At 26.6% G+C, this 26,059-nt stretch overlaps 2 long non-coding RNA genes across 4 annotated transcripts in view; one reads left to right on the top strand and one right to left on the bottom strand.

The window, feature by feature from the left end:
• The window catches only part of LOC127276874 (uncharacterized), a 72,483-nt gene that overhangs the window by 6,644 nt on the left and 39,780 nt on the right, over window positions 1–26,059 (top strand). The window lies entirely within an intron of this gene.
• LOC127276873 (uncharacterized) lies at window positions 7,754–22,841 on the bottom strand. 3 transcript variants are annotated; one of them, XR_007842272.1, is made up of 7 exons: window positions 22,636–22,841; window positions 16,913–17,186; window positions 14,921–15,337; window positions 14,591–14,835; window positions 11,749–11,904; window positions 10,017–10,445; window positions 7,754–8,389 (listed from the first exon to the last, which is right to left on the bottom strand). It is a non-coding gene; the product is annotated as an uncharacterized LOC127276873 (long non-coding RNA). The 3 variants fall into 3 exon arrangements; XR_007842271.1 differs by having other exon boundaries at window positions 14,591–14,832; XR_007842273.1 differs by having other exon boundaries at window positions 10,163–10,445; window positions 14,591–14,832.

The following is a 26,059-nucleotide window of genomic DNA, read 5'->3' as shown; positions in this document are numbered from 1 at the left end:
GGTTTCCATGGCAATCGTAACCATAGTATCGGTATTCCTATAGCAACAGTAACCATAGCAAAACGGTTTCTTTAGCAACGGTCCCTATAGAAACCATAACCATAGCAACAGTTTCTATAGTAACGGTTCCTATAGAAAACGTAACCATAACATAGGTTCATATAGTAACAGTAACCATAGCAACGGTTAATTCCTTAAGCAACCGTAACCCTAGCATCGATTCTTATAGCAACCGTAACCATAGCAACGATTCTTATAGCAACCGTAACCATAGCAGCGGTTCCTATAGCAACAGTAACCATAGGAACGGTTTCCCTAGCAACCGTAACCATAGTAGCGGTATTCCTATAGCAACAGTAACCATAGCAAAACGGTTTCCATATAGCAACAGTTCCTATAGAAAACATAACCATAGCAACAGTAACCATACAGCAACAGTTTCTATAGGAACGGTTCCTATAGAAAACGTAACAATAGCAACAGTAACCATAACATAGGTTCCTATATAGTAACAGTAACCATAGCCACGGTTAATTCCTAAAGCAACCGTAACCATAGCAACGGTTTCTATAGCAACAGTATAACCATGTAGCAACGATTTCCACAGCAACAGTAACCATATATAGCAACAGTTTCTATAGGAACGGTTCCTATAGAAACCGTAACAAATAGCAACCGTAACCATAGCAACAGTAACCATAACATCGGTTCCTATAGTAACAGTAACCATAGTAACGTTTTCCATAGCAACGGTTCCTGTTTTGTATACACTTGAAAATTAAAAGTTAATTTATTCTTTAAAATAAAATACTAAAAAAAAATATATTTTGAATTTTAATTTTTTGTACAATACTAAAAATTTTGTTGCAAAATAATAATTGAGCTGAAGATTTTGCAATTATGTTTTTGATATTAAATTAATATAGTAGCCACGTGATGTGAACGTAGCGCTCCTAGCGTTCACTATCGGTAATACAAAACGTCGTGCAGCGTCAAATTGAATATATTATTTCTGTAAAATCCAAATAAATTTCTACACAATTAAATTAAACTCAACAGTATATACTAATTCAGGGAGTATGATTCTTGAATGAAAATGATATTTAGAAAATTATATATATATATATATTATATCATCGTTTATAATAATATATCAAAATTTCATGACATATTTGCCTGAAAATTACGATGACATTGCGGGAGTTTATTCGATGACTTGTAATAAAAATTTTTCAAGACGAATGCGGTATAAAATATTTCAAGTTCATAATTCATGGTACATTATATTATATCTAAAATAAAGAGACACAATGTCAAATCACAACCGAGAACTGAAGTTATCAAAATATATAAATAATGTGAGAGGAACTAAAAAAAAAAATAAGATTCACTCTCTTGGCAGTTGGTAGTTATATATATATATAAATTACACTGATGATTAATTTTCCTTTTATTTTATTATTTTTTTTTTTTTTGAAGGGTAAAGATATGAATATCTGAGAGATTAAAATGAACAAGTTACCGACTGTTGATCTGAAATTAACATGATTTCAGTTGGACGTGCCATTGCATATAGTTAATGTAAATGGTGTCCTAGAGCGTGGCAACATTTAAACGCGGCAAGGGGTTGCTGCTGATGCTCTGCGAACTGTGATCGAAGAGTAGAAGTCATCAGTCACGGAGACGCGAATCCGTGGGGGTTGTTCTGTTTGTGCAAAAGAGCGCTTACCCTTTTCCCATACATATATATATATATATATATAGAATGTTTCTGTATAATCTCAATTTTACCGAAATCTTTAAATAATTGTATTTTTTTTACAAATAATTACTATATTACCCCATTTAAAGTGGGGTAAAACTGATCATTGCTAAAATAAAAAATTTGGAAATATATAGCTAAACTAATCTAAACATATAGATTGAAATAAATACTTCTTTGGGTGTGTATTTTTAATGACTGTGACAATTCACCCCGTGTTTATAATCAGGCGAATTGGGGTAAATTGACACTTTAATTACATATTCCATATTTTAAATTAATATTGTTTTAGAATATTATTATTTGTGGTAAAACATATATATATATATATATAGGTGAGCTCACCCCGTAGCAATCAGCCAAATTGGGGTAAATTGACACTTTTTATATACTAATGAATATTATTTTTAAATATTATTAATTATGGAAAAATAAATAGTTGAATAAAAATAGAAGAAAAAAATACAATAAAAAATAGAAAATAAATAATGGAAAATAATAAATAAAATATGAGATAAAAAGAATATTAGAGTATGGAAGATGAAATTTGTGATTAACGTTTTTGTTGAAATGTTAGGTGAAATTTCGCGTGTTGTAGAAGGTTTTTTGAAAGAATGGAGTCTGGAGAAGGCATTTTGTGAGAAAAGTGAAGTTGAAAGCAACCTATTCCTGCAGGCTGAGTCTCTCTCTCTCTCTCTCTCTCTCTCTCTCTCTCTCTCTCTCTCTCTCTCTCTCTCTCTCTCTCTCTCTCTCTCTCTCTCTCTCTTTTTCTCTCTCATTCTCTCGCGACTCCCCTCTGAACAGCCGCCGTCGGCAGGCAACCTCCCCCACCCTTCATGGCTCTCTTGTCACGTAAATCATTAATCTTGCTATGTTTTCTTCTCACACACTCAGATGTGGATTTAGACTTGAGTCGCAAGGATCATGCCGCGGCTTCAAACACTTTACAAGCTGAAGGATATGTAATATTCGTACCGTTTGTCGTCGCCATTATTGAAAGTTCAAAGATCGACATCACATATATATATAACGAATGACCACTTCTTTCACGGATATATATACATATATATATATATATATTCCATTCTTTATATTTTGAAAAAAAAAAATTTTTTTTTTCCTATATTGAATTATAACCGTTGAAAATATATTTCGATTTTTATACTCTATTTATCAGGGGAGATTTTTGATGCGTTTTAGAAAAAAAAAATTTTTTTCTCAAGAAAGAATTTAGTTTAGAAAAATTATGGATCTTTTTTTTTTAATTGATTTTTTCCGACGGGAAGTGAATTTATTAGGCGTTTGATTGAATTTATATATTTCTCTGAATGTATTTTTTTTTTTTAATAAAAGAGGATTCTATAAATTATACATGAAATTTAATAAAATCTTTATTGTTTCTAGTGGCACTCGCAGAAAAAAGATATGTTTGAACCAAATGTACCATTTTTTTATATTTACCCAATTTTTTGGTTAGTTCAAACAAAATTTGTTTAATTCAAATAAATATTTATTTGATCTAAATAACCTGTTTGGTTTATTTTAATAAATTTTTTGAACAAAGAAAAAATTTGATTAAGCTAAATATAAACGTTTGGTTTATGCAACCAAATGTTTGGTTAACTGTATATATTAATGCATTTATTTTGTTAATTTAAGCAAAATTTGGTTGCTTTAAACGAATTTTTTTCTGAGTGTAAAGAATTATGATAAAGTATATTAGACATTAGATTTCTTATCGGTTTTTGTTTATTCTTCAAATAATGTTTTTAAAAGGCAAACAAATTAGCCTTTTTTTTACCAAAAAAAAAAAATATATACACTGGAAAAAAGTTAGTTTATTTAAATAAATTATTTTTTAAATAAATGTTTATTAGACACAAGTAAATAATTAGTTGATACAAATAAATATTTGTTTGATACAAGTAAATATGTGATACGAATAAATATTTATTTGATACAAGTTAATATGTAGTTGGTACGAATAAGTATATTTCCTTGATATAAATAAATATTTATTTGATACAGATAAATATGTAATTGATACAAATAAATATTTATTTGATAGAAATAAATATTTATTTGTAGTTGGTACAAATAAGTATTTCCTTGATATAAATAAATATTTATTTGAAACAAATAAATATGTAGTTAATACGAATAAATATTTATTTGATAGAAATAAATATTTATTTGTATCAACTAAATATTTGTTTGATATAAATAAATATTTATTTAACCGATTATTTGAATCAATTAATTTTTTCAGTTTACATATTTAAAAGTAAGCTACTTCCACTTCAGATAGAAATTTATTTGAAACAACCAAATTTTTGGTTCAATCAACCAAATAAATGATCATACATCAGTTAACCAAACTTTTTAATGAATCAACAAAAACTTTATTTAGCTCATTCAAATTATTTCTTCATTCGAAAAATTTATTACAGTATACCAAATGTTTATTTAGATCAAATAAATATTTATATATGAATCAACCAAATCTTTATTTGGTCCAATTAAATTCTTTCTTTATTCGAAAAATTTATTACAGTATACCAAATGTTTATTTAGATCAAATAAATATTTATATTTGAATCAACCAAATTTTTTTATTTGGTCCAATTAAATTCTTTCTACATTCGAAAAATTTATTACAGTTATATAATACCAAACGTTTATTTAGATCAAATAAATATTTATTTGAATCAACTAAAAATTTATTTGGTTCAATCAAATTCTTTCTTTATTTGAAAAATTTATTAAAAATAAATTAATTATCATTTCTATAACTATATATTTTTTTCATAACTCTACTTTTTTAATTTATTATTAATTGTATAGTTTTTAAATTACTAAATACTAAAAAGAAAAAATATTATTATATGGATAATGATTAATCGAATTCAACTATCCTAGAAATTAACCCAAAAAAAGTGAATTCATTGATTGTTTTTAATTAACTTTTTTAAAGTATGAATAATAGTTTTAATTAATTTCTGCATATAAAATATATATGAAAGCTAATGAAGATTTTGCAAGAGATATATATATATATATATGTGCTAATGATTAATGATATTAGATTAATTATTATTATTACTTTTGCGTTCATTATTATTATTTAATAACTATGTTTCATTTAAAAAAAAAATTTTAATTGTTTTTAACTTGTTAAAAATTTAAAATTTTTATAATTTAAATTTATAAATAAAAAACACCTCGTATTTTTCATTCAGTGAGATAGTCAAAAAAAAAAAAAAAAAAAAAAAATTAAAAGAAAAAATCAAAAATTTATAAAATAAAAATAATAAATATCTTTATTAAAATATATATTTTAATATTTAGGCAATATATAAAAAGAAGTTCATTGTAAAAATATAATATATGTTAAAAAAAATATTTCTTTTATTTTTTTACAAAAAAGAATTTTTTTATTTTTTTTTTTTTTGCGAGCAAAAATTACGTAAACTACATTATATTCGAAATTTATATTATATATATATATATATATACTCAGATTGTGAACAAAAAGTATATAAGCAATTTAGAATAGTATATAATTAACCTCTTGTATATACAGATATACTTCATTAACACTTATCAGCATTGCATAACATTATACTGACATGTCATTTTATTATGATCATGATTAAAGATTAATGATTCTATCTATGGTATTATTGAAGGGTTAAAGAGCTCACATATATACCAGATCGAAAGCATCTATTATTATATATACCTTATGTTTTTTTTTTGAGAAAAAAAAAATCTGAATGAAAAAGTTAATTTCTATTTCAATTATTTTTTTTTCATAATTGCTGTATAATTTTTGGAAAATTTTTTTTTAGTAAAATTTTGGATCCATTTTATATTGTATAACTTCTGGTTATTGAAAATAATCGTGGAATTACATTGAAAAAGAAAAATTTTTTGATTTAAATAATCGTTTACAATATATATATTTAAACACCCAGAGAAATGTTTTATTTAAACCAAATATAATATATTTGTGTTAAATAAACGTATATTTGTCTCACAGCTTAGTAGTCCATTTATTTGGCGTAAATAAATTTTTTTTATTTAAATCAAATAAAAATTTTTTTGAATCAAATATAATATATTTGGATTATATAAACGAATATTTGTCTCACAGCCTACTAGCCCATTTATTTGGCGAAAATAAAATTTTTTATTTAAATCAAATAAATGTTTATTTGAATGAAACAAAAATTTACTAGAATAAAATAAATATTTATTCGAATTAACCAAATATTTAATGGAAACAAACAAATGTTTACTAAAATCAAGCAAATATTAACTAGAATCAAGCAAATATTTACTAGAATCAAACAAATATTTACTAGAATCTAGCAAATATTTACTAAAATGAAGCAAATAGTTGCTAGGATCAAACAAATATTGGTTATTCCAAATATTTACTTGAATCAAGTAAATATTTACTAGAATCAAACAAATATTTACTAGAATCTAGCAAATATTTACTAGAATCAAACAAGTATTTACTTGAATCAAGCAAATATTTACTAGAATCAAACAAATATTTAATAGAATCTAGCAAATATTTACTAGAATCAAACAAATATTTACTTGAATCCCATTTATTTGGCGAAAATAAATTTTTTTATTTAAATCAAATAAATGTTTATTTGAATCAAATAAATATTTATTTGAATCAAATTAAAATTTATTTGAATCAAATAAATATTTGCTTGCATCAAATAAATAATTATTAGGCTGTGAGAGAAATATACAATGTTTTTTGGGTGTACTTGAACCAAATAATTGAATTGAAATTGTATTTAAACCAATAATTTCTGTAGTTGAAACAAATAAATTTTTTTTCAGTTAAATCAAATTCTGACAAAAACTTTTTTTTTTCATTAAAGCAAAATTGATTTTCGAAATTTTTTTTTTGTCTATTTTTTATTCAATGTGTAATTTTATATATATTTTATTTAACATTCTTCATTGGGCAACTATTCTTCTCAGTTAGATATACATATATATATAGAGAGAAAATATGTCTGTAAAGGTATATAACGGACATGTGTCAGGAGATGTGCAATGGGTCACAAGTCATATAACTCGGTTCATCATTGGCAGCACCTCGTCACGGATGCAACCGACTCCACAAAATTAATGGTTTTCTTCTTTGATATTTTTTTCATCTTCTTTTTTTTCTTCTTTTTTCTTCATTGCATTTTTAATTTTTCCCCTACAGTGGAAAGTCTTTGGAGAACGAAGGTAAACCTCTGTTAATATACGATCCAAGGGAAAGTTATAATATTAAATAAAAAAAAAAAAAAAAAAAATATCTTGAATACCTGTCTAGCAAAGATATTTATTTCTACATCAATTTTTCTTTCCTTTCAAGTGATCTTATAACCCACCATTAATACTGAAATCTTAAATTATTTTTGTGTGTGTGTGTTTTTTTTTTGTTTCTATTTTTCAATATTTCTTATTTTCTGATTGGGTATTTTACTTTTTCAAATAAATCAGTTGATGAATTTAAATTAATTTTTCTTTCACTTGGAATTATTAATTTTTTTGGGGGAATAAAAATTAATTTCTTTTTCTTTAAATGTTTATTCTGTATAATTTCTTTTTTTTTTGTTGTAAATTCTGTTGTTAAATCTAAAACATTTGGATTTTTTCACATTTTTTTCTATTTTTTATTTGGTAAATTGTGTAGAAATAAATTAAATAAATTATTTTCAAAAGTATACATTTTTTTAGAAAATTGATTTTGAACCGATTGAAAAAATTGATTTTCATTTCCAGAATTATTATTTTGACTATATAAAAATTCCCTTCTTTGGGTTTATTAATTTTTTTCGTAAATAAAAATTAGTATTTTTCTCTATAGTATTTACTCTGTATAATTTTTGTTTTTGTAAATTTTGTTATTAAATCTGACTTGTTTTTTTTTTGTGTATATGGTAAATTAGAAATAAAGTTATAGAATAATTTTCACAAGTATATTTTTTCACTATCTACAAATTGATTTTGAACAGATTGAAAAAATTTTCATTGTCACTTTTTTGATTGTATATTAAAAAAATTTTTTTTTGATTTTATGATTTGTTATTATCAATTGTAATAGTTTTTCAATTAAATTAATTTTTATTTAATTAGTAAAAATAGTTTAATTTTTTTTGCTGCATTTATTATTGAAAATTAATATTGCTATTGAATAGAATATAGATCAATGAATCATAATATTATGAATGAGGATTGATAATTATTACAATAGTCTATAAATATAATGTGGAAGAGTCATTGATTAATCGATTTTCTTAAAAGGGTGTGTGTATGTGTGTGTGTGTGTTGCATATTCTTCAATTTCGAATCATCATTTTGAATTCTTCTTTTGTGCCTTGAGAGCATTGTACATTGTACGAGACCATTGTAGCATTGTATGCACCACACAAACCTCTCTAGAACCGAATTTGTCGCCTGTTATCAAACAAATTCGGATCTACAGGGTAGATGTAGAGCATTAACTGGGCCTTCTCTCACGCGCACATTTTCCATTTCCAATTATTTTTTTTTCGCTGCTTTTCTTTCTTGGCCCAGTGTGTTAATTGTTTTTTCCTTTTTCTGTAAATAATTTTTTTTTTTTTTTTCATTTAAAGTAGGTATAGTAAAATCAATTTTTGGTTTAGAATATGTTGCATCTTCTACAATGGACCAGTGCTTTACAGTTGATATTCATTTGTTATTAAAAATTTGGTGGTATTTTTGTAATTCACTTTGCGAAAAAGTCCACTGTACACTACTAATACAAAAGTCTAAAATGTATTACAAAAATTCTACTTTTTTCCATTTTGTACATTGAAACGGTCCACTGTATACTACTGCATTCAAAAATTACAAAAATACTACTTTTTTCAATTCATTTTTCAGAAAATAAAAAAGATCCATTGTAAAAAGTAATTTAAAAAATGTTACCTTTTTGTAATTCATTTTTGAAAAAATTAGAATGGTCCAATGTAAACTACTAATCCAAAAGTCGAAAATGAATTATAAAAATGCTACCGCTTTTGTAATTGCAGAAAATTGAAACGGTCCACTGTATACTATTGCATTTAAAAACTACAAAATTGGTACTGTTTTGTAATTCATTTTCCAGAATATGGAAACGATCCACTGTAAACTATTGATCCAACAATAAATTTAAAAAATGCTACCTTTTTGGTAATAAATTTTCCAAGAAATTAGAATGATTCACTGTAAAACACTGATTTAAATTTTCTGTAATATTAATTACAAAAGGTAGCCAGTTTTGTAAATCATTTAACGGAAAATTTTGGATCAGTGATTTACAGTGGATCATTCTAATTTTCTGGAAAATTAATTACAAAAATCCTACCGCTTTTGTAAATTCCAGAAAATTGAAACGGTCCACTGTATACTACTGCATTCAAAAATAACAAAAATACTACTTTTTTGTCATTAATTTTTCAAAAAATCGAAACGATCCACTGTAAACCATTGATTCAAAAATGAATTGCAAAAATGCTAACTTTTGTAATTATTTTTCCAAAAATTTACAATGGTCCACTGTAAACCACGGATCAAAAATTCGAAAATGAATTACAAAAAAGCTATCTTTTTGTAATTCTAGAAAATGGAAACGATCCACTGTAAACTATTGATCCAACAATAAATTTAAAAAATGCTACCTTTTTGGTAATAAATTTTCCAAGAAATTAGAATGATCCACTGTAAAACACTGATTTAAATTTTCTGTAATATTAATTACAAAAGGTAGCCAGTTTTGTAAATCATTTATCGGAAAATTTTGAATCAGTGATTTACAGTAGATCATTCTAATCTTCTGGAAAATTAATTACAAAAATCCTACTGCTTTTTTAATTCCAGAAAATTGAAACGGTCCACTGTATACTACTGCATTGAAAAATAACAAAAATGAATTGCAAAAATGCTAACTTTGTAATTAATTATCCAAAAAATTACAATGTATCAAAAATGTATCAAAAATTCGAAAATGAATTACAAAAATGCTACCTTCTAATTAATATTTTCGAAAATTAGAACGGTCCACTGTAAACTGATCAAAAAATTCTTCTTTCGAATTGTCATCAAATAGATAAAAAAAAAAAAAAAAAATGATATGCGAGAAAAAGTTGAGAATTTTTTTTTGACAAAGTAGACAATGATGATTTTCAGAATATATAGACAACATTGATTTGGCTTATAATACCTGAATGATTAGGCGATGGTCTAATTTTCAAAATGCAGGTTAAATTTTGAAGATAAATCTTTTGTCAGATAAGAGTTCGTGTGCTATATATATATATATATTTATCGGTTGAGGTTATCTTGGGGCAGCGTGATTATCTTACACACCTGAACGATCACCTGAACTACCGATAGTGATTGATACGCGAACCATCTGAGCGTTAACGGACCAAGGATGACACAGCTGATTGTGGCAAGGACGCGTTCTCTTCTTATTGTTAGCGGATACAACTTCTTTTATTCCTATTTTGTCTGTCAGTATAAATATATATATATATACACCGACACATTGCATTAGTTCAGGTCACTTGGCCACTGTGCTTTTCATATTATATTTCTTCCTCTCCAAACTTTATATATACGAAATAATATTTTCCTTTTGTTTTTGAACCTGTAATTTTGCATTTTTTAGTTTTTTTTTTTTTTTAATTTAGTAAATAATTATACAATTTATTTAAAGGAAATTCCACACATGGGATTTTCTTTCAATATATTTTTTATTGACTGGAACGTTCTTCAAAAATTTTTATTTATTTTATTTATGAAAAATATAATTGATACAAAATAAAATGAACAAGAAATTTATTTGATTCAAATACTCGATTATTTGAGTATCAAATAAATAGTTATACTTGAATCAAATAATTTTTATTTTGAATTAAATAAATTGTATTTATGAACCAATAATTTCTGTATTTGAAACAAATATACCATCTCAAATAATAATTATATATTTAATACAAATAAATATTTATTTGATAATAGTGAAGTAATCGAGTATTTGAATCAAATAAATTGTTTTTTTTTTCAATGTAGAGTAAGAATAAAAGAAAAAATAAAAATAAATTCTTATAAAAGAAAAGTAGCAAAATAATTACAAAAATTATGCAAATGACACAATTTGCCTTTTTTTTTATTAAGATTTTGAACAAAAATGTTTCAGTCAAAAAAAAAATTTTAATAGACAATTTTTCGTGAAATACCCCATAAGGTATAACCCCACTTGGAAAGATTCCCCGAAAAGTGCCCCCTGGAGGTTTTATTAGAATTCCGCCGGAACTTCCAACGTAATTCCATCGGAAATTCCATCGGAAATTCCAAAGAATTTCCTTTGGGATTCCGACGGAATTCTGACGGAATTTCACCGAAATTAGAACTCTAAAAATTTTGGAAAAAAAATCAATCGGAACTCCGTTCGGAATCCCATCGGAAATTCTTTGGAACTCCGATGGAATTCCGATGGAATTACGTTGGAAGTTCCGGCGGAATTCTGACGGAATTTCACCGAAATTAGAACTCTAAAAATTTTGGAAAAAAAATCAATCGGAATTTCGTCGGAACTCCGTTCGGAATCGCATCGGAAATTCTTTGAAACTCCGATGGAATTCTGACGGAATTACGTTGGAAATTCCGGCGGAATTCTGATAGAACCTCCAGGGGGGGGTCACTTTCCGGGGAATCTTTCCAAGTGGGACAGATTAATTAATTAATTCACTATAATTTAAAGGTATCAAATTACAACAAATTGATACCAATATTTGTATTAAAAACATAATTTTATCCGAAATATTGTTATCAGTTTACACATCTTCAAGAAAACAGTGTAAATTTTCCTAAAAATTATTATTTATTCGAAATAGTTTTAGTTAATTAATTTATTTGTTTCTATATATATATATAAAAAAAATTCTTACCTCATTCTATATTCGGTTTGTTTTTTTGTATTCAGATAATTGAATAAATATTATCTTCATTAATTTTTCAATTATTGGAAAAAAAAATAAATGAAAAAATCATTTTTTTTTTGGCTCAAATTATCATTTCTGCATATCCTTTGCGTATATTTAATTCTAAAACAAAATTAATTTTTATTATATTGTAAAATAAAGTTTATTATATATAATATAGTATAAAATACTAAAAATATAGTATATATAAGAGATTATAAATTTTTTTTAAATGTCGAAAAAAATGCTTTAAAGTGATAGAAAAGATATATATATATATACGTGGGGAAAACTTGTGCAATTGCACCATCAAATGAATTCTTATGAAATATATATAAAAGGATTTGTTCCTCCTTATCTGAAGTCTCTGGGGGGCAATTAATTACTTGATGACACAACGTGGGCGGTTAAATTCTTCGTTTAATCGAACAAATTGATTTACTTCGTTAAAAAAAAAAAACAAAAAAAAAAATTTAAGAGAAAGATATGCCATTATGAAGCATTTATCTACTTGACTCTTCTATCAATTTATCTTTGACACTGTGCTATGAATCCGATATCGATCATCGAGTGTTACAAATGATAATATTCAACTGTAAATTATATATATATATATATAAATTTAATATATATATAGTATATATTATAATGTAATAATATATAATGTTATAATGTTATAATATATCATTTATATTATAAAGAAAGTCTCGTTTATAATAAATAAACATTAAAAACATTCAATTTGAAGGTATCAAATTCATTTCATACATGGAAAAAATTCTTTATCTGAATAATCGATATGTTTCTCTAAATCACCGATAGTTTTCGCTATTTTAGAGAGACATATCGTTGTTCCAGATAAAGATTTTTTTTCCATATATGTTTAATACCTTCAAATTAAAAAATAAGAAAAAAAATTAAAATTCTAATCAATATACTGGTATTACGCGTTTCGAGATTTAAGCAATAGTTTATTGTTTATTGTCTTAAGATAAAGATAAGATTCTTAATATAAAAGGTGTTAAAAAAACCTGACATTTCAAATTGAAAGAACTTTCAACAATTTTTATGAAAAATAAAAAAAATTTATTTCTAATAAAATAAAATGTTATAAACGAAAAGAAAATTCTACAATTTAAAAATTTGCTTCTGTCAACTATTCAAAAATATTTGAATATAATTTATTCTTAAATTTAGTGTCTCTTAAGATAAGAACATATATTCTAAATTTAAGAATATATTGTTGTACAAAAAAAAAAATTTCGTAACATTTTTGGAAACGATAATGAAAGTAATTAGCAATTTTATATATTGGCTGAAAATTTAAATTTTTAGCTTACTAAGTTCAAAACTAAATCTTTTTGCTTGCTACTCTCTAAATATTTCAATTAGTAAAAAATTTTAATTAAATTGTATTAGTGACTTTTCGCTTTTGAATTTGTAAAATTATATTAACTAATAGTAAAAAAAAAAATTGTTTACTATCGAATTAGTAAAATTTAACTAATTCAAAAGCAAAAAAAGAGTCACTAATTTAAATTAGTTACAATTTTTACTACTTCAGATTTAATTTACTAAGTGCTAATTTCATATTTATTCTAGTTCAATGGAAAAATTGTTTTTTAACTACTTAAATAAATTATTAACCGTTTTGACTAATTTATAGTAAAAAAAAATTGACTAATTTGTAGTCAAGTGCTCCGATTCGTACATTAAATAAATTATTAACCGTTTTGACGAATTTATAGTAAAAAAAAAATTGACTATTTTGTAGTCAAAAAATTAACTAATTGATAGTATAGAAAATTACTATTTTATTTAATAAAGTTTACTAATTAAAATAGTAGCCTTACAAAATTAATAAGTTGTTTTCTACTTTTAGTTAGTCAATTTGTGACTAAAAACTAGTAAAAACGTTTACTAATTCCTTTAATAAACGAAAAGGCGTAAATTAGTCAAGAGTGACTAATTTAGATCTAGAAAGTACAATTTTTTCCACTATGAACTAATAAAATTTATTTTAAATCTAAATTAGTAAAAATTTAAACTAATTTGAATTATAGTGACTAATTTTTTGCTTTTGAATTAGTTAAATTTTATTAATTAATAGTAAAAAAAAATCCTTACTATCAAATTAGTAAAATTTAACTTAAATTTTAAACAGTAAAAATTTTAACTAATTGGAATTAGTAACTAATTTTTTGCTTTTGAATTAGCAAAAATTTTATTAATTAATAGTAAAAAAAAAATGATTTACTATTGAATCAATAAAATTAAACTAATTCAAATGCAAAAAAAAGTCACTAATTCAAATTAGTTAAAATTTTTACTAACTAAAATTTAGAAAGGAAGCTCAAAATTTAATTTTTAGCTTACTAAAACTAACTAAACTAAAATTTAATATCTTTTTAATTCTTTCTAATGAAAAACCTATAAAAATTCACAAAATTTATAATTAAAAATTAAATTCTAATTTAATTTCCAAAATTAAAAAAAAAAAATTTCACTATTTTGCCTGTTTAAAATTTTTTTTTTTTTTTGTTTCTCGAAAGATAAGAACCCTTAACCCTTTGAAATTGTAAAATTTCTCCTTCTTATAATCTCATTATAAGAAAGCGTATATCTTTCTTTTCATGAAAAATTAGCAACCAGTGTGTATATATATATACCGACTGGGTTTTAGAGGTGTGTATATATATATATATAGAGAGAGTTAGAAAAACAGAAACATCACCCAATCTTTTCCCGCCTTCTTTGGGCCGTGAAAACATTGACTTTACCGACCATGCTCGCTCGAGCGGACAACTACCTTTGTAATCCCTGGAGGATTAGGCTAATTTTTTTTCTTCTTCTTCTTCTTCTTCTTCTTATACCGCATGAAAAACCAGTCCCCCAAGAGATATTCTCAGCGGCAAATTAGTCTCACTTGGGAGTTTAAATATAAAGATAAATCCATGCAAATGCGTTTAAATGTATCCTAATCCTTCTTTAAAAGTGTCTTCAAAAATCTTTGGAAATTTTTGTTTGTTGTTTGACAGGAATCGTTGACTTCTGCTGAAAGTCAAAACACACAACTTAATTTAAGCTTAAAATTTTACTTTTGAAAAATTTTTCACAAAAGAACCATATACGCACTTACCTTATTTTGTGTTTGTATATAATTTCCTCCCTTGGGAAAGAGAGAGAGAGAGAAAGAGAGATAGAAAGAGAGAGAGAAAGAGAGAGATGTTAATCCATTGCGAGATGCTTTCTACGACTGGTGGCAAAAGTAACTGAGGGGTGTAATAAAGGGGTGGTTTTTAGGTTTTGTAGACCATGAGTCCCCCTTTATCGATCCGTCGACGTCCAACGAAAGACGCCATTATGGACGCATTTTATTCGGCTTATATACATATATATATGTATATGAAACTGCGACGCCAAAACCGACGTCGTTTTAAGTTTGCGTTGCTTTCCCCTGAGCATATAATTTTCCACATTAATACTGCTTCGTTTGCCTTGTCAGAAGTGTCTAGAGTGCCTATTTCCTCTATTTCTTTCATTATGGTTATCATCTCTGAAATAAAATAATTTATGAGTAAAAGTCCTTTTTTTTTGTAATTATAGTTGATATAGTTGATTTTGAAAACTTTGGAAAATATCCAAAAATTCAATAAATTTTGGCTGAAAGTCCAAAAACTTTTATAGCCGACTGTTTGGTGAAAGTCTACTGAATTTTAGCGGATTTCTGTCTACTAAAATTCTGCTCAACTTCAGCTAATTTCTGCCCGTTGAAAGTATGCTGAATTTTAACGGATTTCTGTCTACTAAAATTCTGCTGAATTTTAGCGGCTTTCCGTCTATTAAAAATCTGCTGAATTTTATAGGATTTCTGTCTGCTAAAAGTCTATTCGATTTTAATGGATTTCTGTCTGTTAAAAGTCTGCATATTTTTAACTAACTCTGTCTATTAAAAGACTGTTGAACTTCCGCTAATTTTTGTCCGCTGAAAGTATGTTGAATTTTAACGGATTTCTGTCTACTAAAATTCTGCTGAATTTTAGCGGCTTTCTGTCTGTTAAAAGTATACTGAATTTTATAGGATTTCTGTCTGTTAAAAGTCTGCATATTTTTAACCAACTACATATACATATATAGTCTGTTAAAAAAATGTTGAACTTCCTCTAATTTTTGTCCGCTGAAAGTATGCTGAATTTTAGCGGATTTCTGTCTACTAAAATTCTGTTCAACTTCAGCTAATTTCTGCCCGTTGAAAGTATGCTGAATTTTAGCGGATTTCTGTCTACTAAAATTCTGCTGAATTTAAGCGCGGCTTTCCGTCTATTAAAAGTATAATGAATTTTATATTTTTGTCTGCTAAAAGTCTGTTCAATTTTAACGGATTTCTATATTTATTAAAAGTCAGCAAAATTTTTAGCCAAACTATTGTCTGTTAAATAACTGTTGAATTTCCGCTAATTTCTGTCAGCATGAATTTTAGCTAATTTTTGCCTGTTAAATATATATCTATACTGAAAGTTTGCTGAACTTCAGCTAATTTCTGTTCGCATAAAATTCTGCTGAATTTTAATGAATTTCTCTTCACTGAAAGTCTGTTAAATTTTAACAGATTTCTGTCTGCTTATTGTCTGTTGCAATTTTAGCAAAATTTCTGTCTACTTAAAATCTGTTGAATTTTAGCAAAAAAAATTTTCTGTCTACTTAACGTTTGTTGAAATTTTAGCTGATTTCTGTCTACTTAATGTCTGAAAATTTTTGGGCTAGTGAAAGTCTATTAAAAAAAAGCTGCTCTTCCGCTAATTTCCGTCCAATGAATGTCTGCTGAAATTAAGCGGATTGCCGTCCGCTAAAAGTTTGCTGAATTTTAACGGATTACCGTCTGCTAATAGTCTGTTAAATTTTTGGCGGAATTAAGAAAAAAATGTATTCCGTCAGAAAATAGAAAAAATGGCAAAAAAATAAAAGAAAAAATTTTTTTTTTTGTTTAAAATTAGAAAACATATTACTTTCCAATTTACAAATGGATCTTTTTCTGACCCTTCGGATTGTTATCAAATCAGACGCATATTTCGAGGGATTGCAATATATATATATATATATATATTGCAACTCGTTTTACGCCATAACTTACATGCACATCTCTCTTGTGAATGAACTTCTCTCCCTTGGTCGTTTCTCGATGGCGCGAAACATTGTCGTTGGTGATGCTGGTTGTTGAGCTCTCTTGTGTAAAAAGTTTTTCACTCTCTCTCTCTCTTTCTCTCTCCAACACAAAAGAACTTTAGTTGGGTTGGACATAGAATAAACCAATAAACGGAGCAACCATCTGCTTGCCAGCCGGCATTTTTCCCTTCCTCTTGCCCTTCATCAAAAGTTCCCCTCCATCCGTTCCATTTTATACGCTTCTGAAATGAAATCCACTAAGCTATAGTCAAATGGTAACTAAAAATAATGTTCGCAATTTTTTTTTTTTTTTTACTAAATTAAAATAAACGAAACATTTTATTTTTATTAAACACTTTACTCATCACTGAATATATTGCTTTTATAATAATAATAATAATAATTATAATAATTATTATTATTATTATTACTAATTATGATCATAAAATGTTTCATGTCAATATTACCCCGTTTTTTTTTTTTTTTGGAAAAATTTACCCCCGTTTCAGTTTTTAAACAAAAACGTTTTGTTTTTAATTTTTTAATAAAGCATAATTTAGTTTTTGAATTGAAAAGTTTTTTTTTTTTTTTTTTTTTTTTTTTTTATGTAATTCAGTTTGTAAAATTTTAAAAATCCTAAAAAAAAGGGACTATGAAACGAATTTGGAAATACTCTATTGGGTTTTGTCGATGGCAATCAAATTCTTCAAGGTCACGTGGTCGCCATTATATTCCAGTTTCGTTAACAAGCAAAGGCCTGTTACCTGCGCCTCAAATTTTGCTGAACTGAACAGTCATGTAATGGCAACTCTCAATTTCACATAAAACACTTTCAATTTGTATACACAATAACTTTTTGTTGAGAATAAAAAAAAAAAAAGAAAAAAAAAATTCTCCCTAAATTGCTGAAAATTTAAATTAAAAAAAAAGATTGAAAATATTTTTCATTCCATCGATGAAGAAAAGAGAGAAATATTATTATTTTTTTTTAATAATAATAATTTTGTGTTAAATTAAAAATGAAAAAAAAAAACTATCAGCGGATTTTTAGGGAAATTTTAGCGGACTTTCACTAGACTTTCGACAGACTTCTATCAGCTCAAAAATTTGATTTTCAAAAAATATAATTCGTTTTGAATTGTCAGACTTTCAGCGGACTTTCAGTGGACTATCAGCGGACTATCAGCGGAATTTTAACAGAATGTCACCAAACTTCTATCAGCTTAAAATTTGTGTTTAAAAAAAAAAAAAATTGTTCTGAATTGTCAAACTTTTAGCGGACTATCAGCGGATTTTTAGGGAATTTTTAGCGGACTTTTACCCGACTTTTATCTACTAAAAATTTAGTTCTTCAAAAAGGCTAATTCGTTTTCAATTAATTTGATAGTTTTACAAAATTCAAAAAAAAAAAAAAAACACGGAACAAATATTTACCTGGAACAGCAAGACGTTTTACTATATAGTAATAAAAGTTTTACTTGTTTCAATTATATCTTTCGCTATTCCAGTGAAACTTTTCGCTATTTCAAGTAAATATTTTTTTCCGTAAATATATTAAAAATTTTTTTTTTTTCCAAAATATCACAAAAGTTTGGAAAAAACTCACATTTTCCCTTTTTTTTAAAAAAAAATATTTATAGTAGTTTATTTTGAAAATTTTTCAATCTAAATCTCTCGATTTTATATAAATAGTAATAAAACACACACACACACACTCAGAATTTAAGTTTATACAAAGTTTTGCGTTGATTGAACAAACTTGTGGGAATGCGTCTAACCACATGGCAGACAATACAAGAACAGCTAACTAGCATTCATTTCATCTCCAGAGAACAGAATAAACCAAGTGACGTCATTTCTTGCGGAAATGTGTTAATTTATATAACGGAGAGCAATTTTATATCATCAAATATACATTGAATTAATGAAATCCGTAAATTTAGAACATTACTCTTTTTATCCGCGTCTTAAAAAAAAATAAATAAATTTCAAACAAGAATTTTCCAATTACAACTTTTTTTTTTGTAATTAGTCAATTAAGTAAAATTTATAAGTTTTTATAATCAGTTAATTAAAATTTTAATAATAATAATAATAATAATAAATTTGTTTTAAATCATAAAAATGTTAATAGAGAAAAATTGTGTGAAAATTTTAATTTATATTAATTCCTTTTTTTTAATATTAATGACAATTAAATGAGTATTAAAAAAAAAATTCCTAAAAAAAATTTTTATGGTGAAAAATTTTGACGGATGGAATATTAAAAACTTATATATATATATATATATTTATTGAGAGAGGGCATGACAATGTAATTTAAAAGTATGTTATACACTAAACAGATTGAGATATGAAAGCAAACATCCCCAAAAATTCTAAACTAAAGAAACAAGAAAGAATCAGTTTGGCTTCTCTTTCAACATCAAAACACATCCATCATTTTCCACTTTGTCGCGTCATCCTGTCTATAATACTGCGTGTACATCCGTATATATCGATTTACTGCTGTCAATAACAAGCTAATTAATAAGTGTTTTACAAAACTACTCGTGTTATTCACAAGATAATGGAAGCTTCACGATCATTTTTCATAATTTTATTCTCAACTCATTAAGAAATGTGTGTATACTATGTTGCGCTCATGCGAGGAAAATACATTACTAAAAAATGTAAATTCTCCTTACTGTTATCCTCACATTTATTACTTAAGTATATGCAAATTAAAATTTTACAACAAATTTATTATTTTTTATTATACATTTTTTAAGGTACTTTATTAAAAAAAAAAAAAAAAAAATTATTATATATAAAATACAAAAAAGTAACAATACAAAATTTCTATTAATAAATTTTTTTTTTTATTGAATAAGTCAACCCTCACAACAAAAGGATATTCAGGATATCCTTGGGACGTCCTGGGGATATCGATTTGTTTTCGGCGGTTTGGATATCCCTGGGATATCTTAGAGATGTCCATGGATATCCAGAGGATATCTTAGGGATATCCGAATCGCCAAAAGCAAATGGATATCCCCAGGACGTCCCAGGGATATCCTGAATATCCTTGTGTTGTGAGGGAATAACAATAAATGTTAATTTTAATACAAACAATATGAATTTTAATACTAAGAATAAACGTGAATTTTTATACCAACAATAAATGTAAATTTTATTATATACTAACAATAAAATGTAAATTTTTAATATACAATGGCAAAAAAAAAAAATTGAATAATGAATATTGCAAAATAATTTTATGTGCTATAAAAATTGAATAAAACAAATTATTTATCAATATACTGACACCTTTTTATCAACATAATAATATTTTTATTATCATAGAAACATTTTGCTTCAACCTTGAAACATTCTATAATCGTTAAAATAAAATTTCATAAATTTTTAAAATCATAAAAATTAGATTGTAACTATTTTTTTTTAATTTTAAATTAAAACCCACTTTTAGAAAAATATTTAAACTTTTTTTTATTATTAACTTCAATTTTGATTTTTTCAGTTACATAAAAGGGAAAAAATTTGTTTTTTTTATAGAAACTTTTTTAATAGTAATTTGGTATCGCAATAGAAAGAATTGAAAAAAAAAAAATATTAAGAAATATACAGCATTTTTGAAATGAAACAAAGCGAACGTTTAGTTTTAGAATTTTTATACATCTCGATGGGTAGGTCGGAGTCTGGAATGCGGGCGGAGTGAGTCTGTGATTGGGCTCATGGTCGATCTACTATATGCTATCTTTCTCTCTCTCTCTCTCTCTCTTTTTCTCTCTCTACAGACTACTTTTATATACGGTTAGAATACACAAATATAATTATGTGTGTTTCGTCCCATTGTTTCTACGAACTTGATTTGATAGAATTCGCCATTCTCCGATTTGCCGAATCGATAAGATTTTTAAATTCAGACTATATTTGGCATTATAGTGTCTCTTTAGAACTTGTTTCGCGATCGTAGAAGTAAAATTTATCAAAAACTATTTCTGTTAAAAAAAAAAAATTTTTTTTTGTAAAATAAAAGAAATAAATTAATAAAAAAATAATTATTAGTGCGAAAAGTAGATACTTTGCACACTGCAATAGCATTTAGTGCAGAAAGTATCTACTTTGAGCACTACAATAGTTTTTAGTGCAGAAAGTATCTATTTTGAGCACTGTTTTTAGTGCAAAAAATATGTACTTTGCCCACTATAATAGAGCGCAAAACAACCTTTTTTTGACCACGTAGTGCGAAAAATATGTACTTTGCCCACTATAATAGAGCGCAAAACAACCTTTTTCCACCACGTAGTGCGAAAAATATCTACTTTGCCAACTGCAATGGTTTTTCATTGCAGAAAGTATCTATTTTGCTCAGTGAAAAAAGTTAACAGTGCAAAAAGTATCTGCTTTGCGCACTGCGATAATTTTTAGTGCAGAAAGTATCTATTTTGCGTACTGAAAAAACTTAACAATGCGAAAAGTATATACTTTGCGAAAAGTTTCTACTTTACCCACTGCAATGTTTTCCAGTATGGAAAGTATCTACTTTGCCCTACTACGATATTATTCAGTTCGGAAAGTATCTACATTGCTCACTGCAATGTTTTCAGTGCAAAAAGTATCTACTTTGCCCACTGTGATGTTTTTTTCAGTGTGGAAAGTATATGCTTTGCCCACTACACTTTTTTTTCATTGCGTAAAATATTGTCCTTTCTTTAAATAAAAACCCCCTTTAACAATGAAAGAAAAAAGATTTTTTTTTCCTATACCATTAAAAAAAGAAATATAAAACAAAATTCAATACACTTTAATTTGAATTTGAGACAAAAAAATTAAAATATTTTTAAAGATTATTAAGTGAATGTGGAAAAAAATACAAATATTAATTATTATTTCTCTAAAGATTGAGAAAAAAAAATTATTTTTTTTTGAACAAAGACCGCTATAAGGGATAAAATCATGGAGTCGCTTACATCATATTGCGCATGTCCTTCATCTCAGCACGGACAACCCTGAAATGAATGGCACCCTCCATATAGAATATATAACAGAACCGGCCATCACAAAGACCCTAAAACTTTCTCTAACGGCAGATTTTTCCTCGAAATTTTACAACTATTTTTCTTATATATATTCTCGTGACAGAAAAATATTTCAATTCTAAATCGAAAAACTATTTTCGGGAAAAAAAAATTTTTCCCTTCTTTGAAATTAAAAATAAATTATTTTAAACAAATTATTTATATAAAAAAAAAATTTTTAATATTTCTTTTAGTAAAAATTTATGAATTCTATAATTTTTAGTTTAATAATTTTTATGAAATAAACGAATTTCTTTTTTTTTTTTTTTTTAATGAAAAAACGATACTAAATTTAAAAATTGAAAAGAATAGTGAAAAGAATCACTGTTTTCAAAATCAGTTCACGAAAAAGAAAAAATTCGTTCGCGTATATTTTGCTTGAAATCGATCGGCGTCATGAAACCCACCCTCTTTCAACCCCCGTAAACAGTTGGGTCCTTATCACTGATGGCGCCACCACTGAATGTATACTCTAGTGACACTTTAAGTGCAACTATTACAAAAACATTATGTCTCACCAAGTGAAACGTTTTTTTTTTCAAAATGTAAAAAAAACAACTCATATCACTTTTTTTTTTTTGAATAATACACCTTTATCGTGATAACTTACCCCATTAAAATCTCACTTGAATTTTTCGAAACTTATTGATAACAATTTGTTTTGTAAAATAGTTTTCATACTTTTTGATTCTTGATATATACGTAATTATAAAAAGAAAATGGTAAATTAAAGAAATTATTCTTCAATAAGGAAAAGAACGTCTGAAAGGAACTCCCGATTCGAATGACCTGTACATTGGGTTGTCTGCGCCCCGAAACTCGTGAGTATCTGAGTCTGCGTCGAGCGCTGAAAAGTAACCGTAGGGCAAGGCTGGGCGTCGCCATTTCGAATATTAAAAGTTGAGGGATGTTTGAAGGAGGGGTGAAGAGGAAGGGGGGTGGGGTGGGGGTGAGAGGAAGGGTGCAAAATTCTCTCTATACCGACTGAAACTCAGCATCCAAAACGTGAATGTTTGGGTAAAACTTTTGGATGGTGTAACGGTGTGTATATATATGTATATATACGAGAAAGTTAACGTCCGCACAGTGCCGCGACGACCTGCAGACTGCCCTGGCAATCGTATAGTCGACCCAGCCGGTGTATGAACTCCCATTAACATAAATTATCATTGGCGACAGTTACCACCACTACGACGACGACGACAACCGTTGTCACTGCTGCTCAATCGACATACTGGGATATGATATTACATTAGGGAAAAAAAAAGAGACCCTGGTGTGATAATTCTCTCCCGTTCTGAAGTTCATCCGATATCAAGAGAGAAAGAATCACTTTGAGAATTGAAGCAATCACTTTTAAAAAACACCGGAATTATATTTTATACAAAATTTCCGATTTTTTTTTTTTTGTCCTTTGTATAACAATTTTTAATTTACTTTGCTAGTGTAAAAAATTTACGATTTGGTTTTCTAATACTTATATTTTTCCACTTCCATCACAGCATCCCGAAGATATCCAACGGACGTTCTGGGAATACCGCAAATGGTCCAGGGAAACTAGGATATTCCTATGGGATGTTCCATGAACGAGGACATTCTAGGAATATCCTATATTTATACGGATACTTCCACTGTCGTAAGGGTTTTACAGAGGCGCAAAATTGTCATTTGTAAAAAATTTACGATTTGGTTTTCTAACTCCAATTGTTTATCGTTGCACAATTTACCGGATATATTTCATAATATTCTATATGGAAGTTCTAAAAGTTTCTGAAAATTAGAATATCTCTTCGAACGTCCTTGAAATACCTTAATTTTCCCCGAAAGAAATAATATCCTTAGAGATATTCTGAATATCCGGATGCTGTGAGGGTAACAATATCCGGATATTTTCACAGAACATCCTAGGGATATCTTAATTCTTTCGGACTACATAATTGTGAATGCTCTTGGAATTTAGAATATCAGATAGTATGTTTTAGGATATATGAATATCCTAAATTTCAAAAGCCTGAGAACTAGGATGTAGATAGAATATATTCTGAAATTTATTACTTTCTTTCGCCTCCTTCAAAGAATGATAATCAAAAATTGGTTACGATTTGGTTTTCAAATGATAATTTTTTGCATTCCCTTATTCAGGATATCCTTCAGGATATCCAACGGTCGTTAATTTCGTTCGAGGAAATTATATAGAAATTCCTAGGATGACCAAGGATGTCTGTATAGATTTTCTGAGGATATTGGATAACATTATTTCCAAATACGTATAATATCCTAATTTTCTAATGTCCCTATATTTCGAAATATCCGAAGAAATTCTCTGCATCTAAAAAATAAAAACATATATTAAAAATTCAAATTTATATTTAATAAAATTTATACACTATACCTTCATACCACAGGGATATTTAGGATATCCCTGAGAAGTCCTTGGATTACTTTTTTCGTGGTTTAATATCTCAGAAATATGTCAAGATAGAATGTCAAAAAATATCCCTAGGAGGAATATTCTGAATATCTCTGTATTATGAGAATTAATTCCTGGATATCCGAACGCACTTAGTATATACTTTAACTAAGTCAGTTCCGAAAGAGTGTGGCCAATATTATTCACAATATAACCTTGAACTTGAAGACACTTTTGTATTTTTTTTTTTTTTTTTTTTTTTTTTTTTTTTTTGCTTTTGAATAGTGACACGTTTCTGGAGATTGCAATGTCATCGCTTCTTTCTTTTATTTGCTATACATGTACATTATGCAACGTTATTTTTTTTATGTATAGAAATGGCAGTTACAACCTTTTTGTTCATCTGAAATATTGCTGCATTTACAATTCTATGCAAAAAAAAAAATATATATATATATATTTAATAATAATCATGATGAGTCAGACAGGTTACCAATCACACTCGGTATCTATAACATAGTATATATGTAGATGGGTTTTGAAAGTGGATATCCATGTCGAGGAACGTTGAAAGTAAAAATATATAAATTATCTTAGAAAACATAGTTTAAAAAATATGTACAGGAGACGCGTATATGGTTAGTTTGATTAGATTTTTGCAGATTTTTATAAATATAAAGTGGAAACACATTTTTGAAGCGACAATTTACGGAAACCAAAAAGGATTATTATCATTAATTGATAATATTTTTTCAACATTACCATCGAATGTTAAATTTTAGGAAACTTAGAGTAAATTTGTAAATGAGATGAAGATTACTGTCGATATTGTAGATTTCTCAACAATTCGTTTTTGTTGATTTAATGATCAAAGAAGAATGTTCTCAACCAGTTTGGAAATGTTACTTCAAGATGGCGTGTTTGTCACAATTAATATCTCTCTCTCTCTCTCTCTGTTTTATCTTATTAAAAAAATATTAAAAATATTTTTTATTTATATTATTCTATTTTACTTTTTATTAACATATTTAAAAATAATTTTGAATAGAAAATTTTAAATTTCTTTTATTTATATATAAATTTATATTTTTCGAAATAATTATATTATTATTTGAATTAATTATTATAATTAAAAGAATAAAAAATGAAAATTATAATTATTATTTAATTTGAATAATATTTATTTGATATTATTGCGAGAAAAAGAAGGAAACCATTATTCGTGTATATTTAACTCCACCCTTCTATTATACAATATATGATTCAAATGCAAAGACCCTCCCTTTCTGTCAATCAAATCCCCCACTTCAATACCAAAAACGATATGATTCATGATGGCTGCCAACAATGGCATTTGGTTCCATCTTGTAATGTACTGGAGAAACTGAAGCTCCTCTGTCGATAAAGTAGAGAACGAAGAATGTCACTTCTTATACCTTTAAGGTGATGTTGCAGGTTCCAGGTGTTGCACGATTCTTCTCTAGATGGCAGGATTTTGTAAACAAATTTCCTCAAAATCTTTTTGAATTATATCATTGATGAGAAAAATGTATTTTTTTTTTTTTAATTATTTATATTATTAATTATTCGAAGCCAATGAGCATATATTAGAGTTTTACTATAT

Source organism: Leptopilina boulardi, unplaced genomic scaffold (genome assembly GCF_019393585.1).
Source record: "Leptopilina boulardi isolate dan_hultmark-lab unplaced genomic scaffold, ZJU_Lbou_2.1 LbouV2_155, whole genome shotgun sequence".
NCBI lineage: Eukaryota > Metazoa > Arthropoda > Insecta > Hymenoptera > Figitidae > Leptopilina > Leptopilina boulardi.
This window is presented reverse-complemented; position numbering and strand designations above follow the sequence as displayed.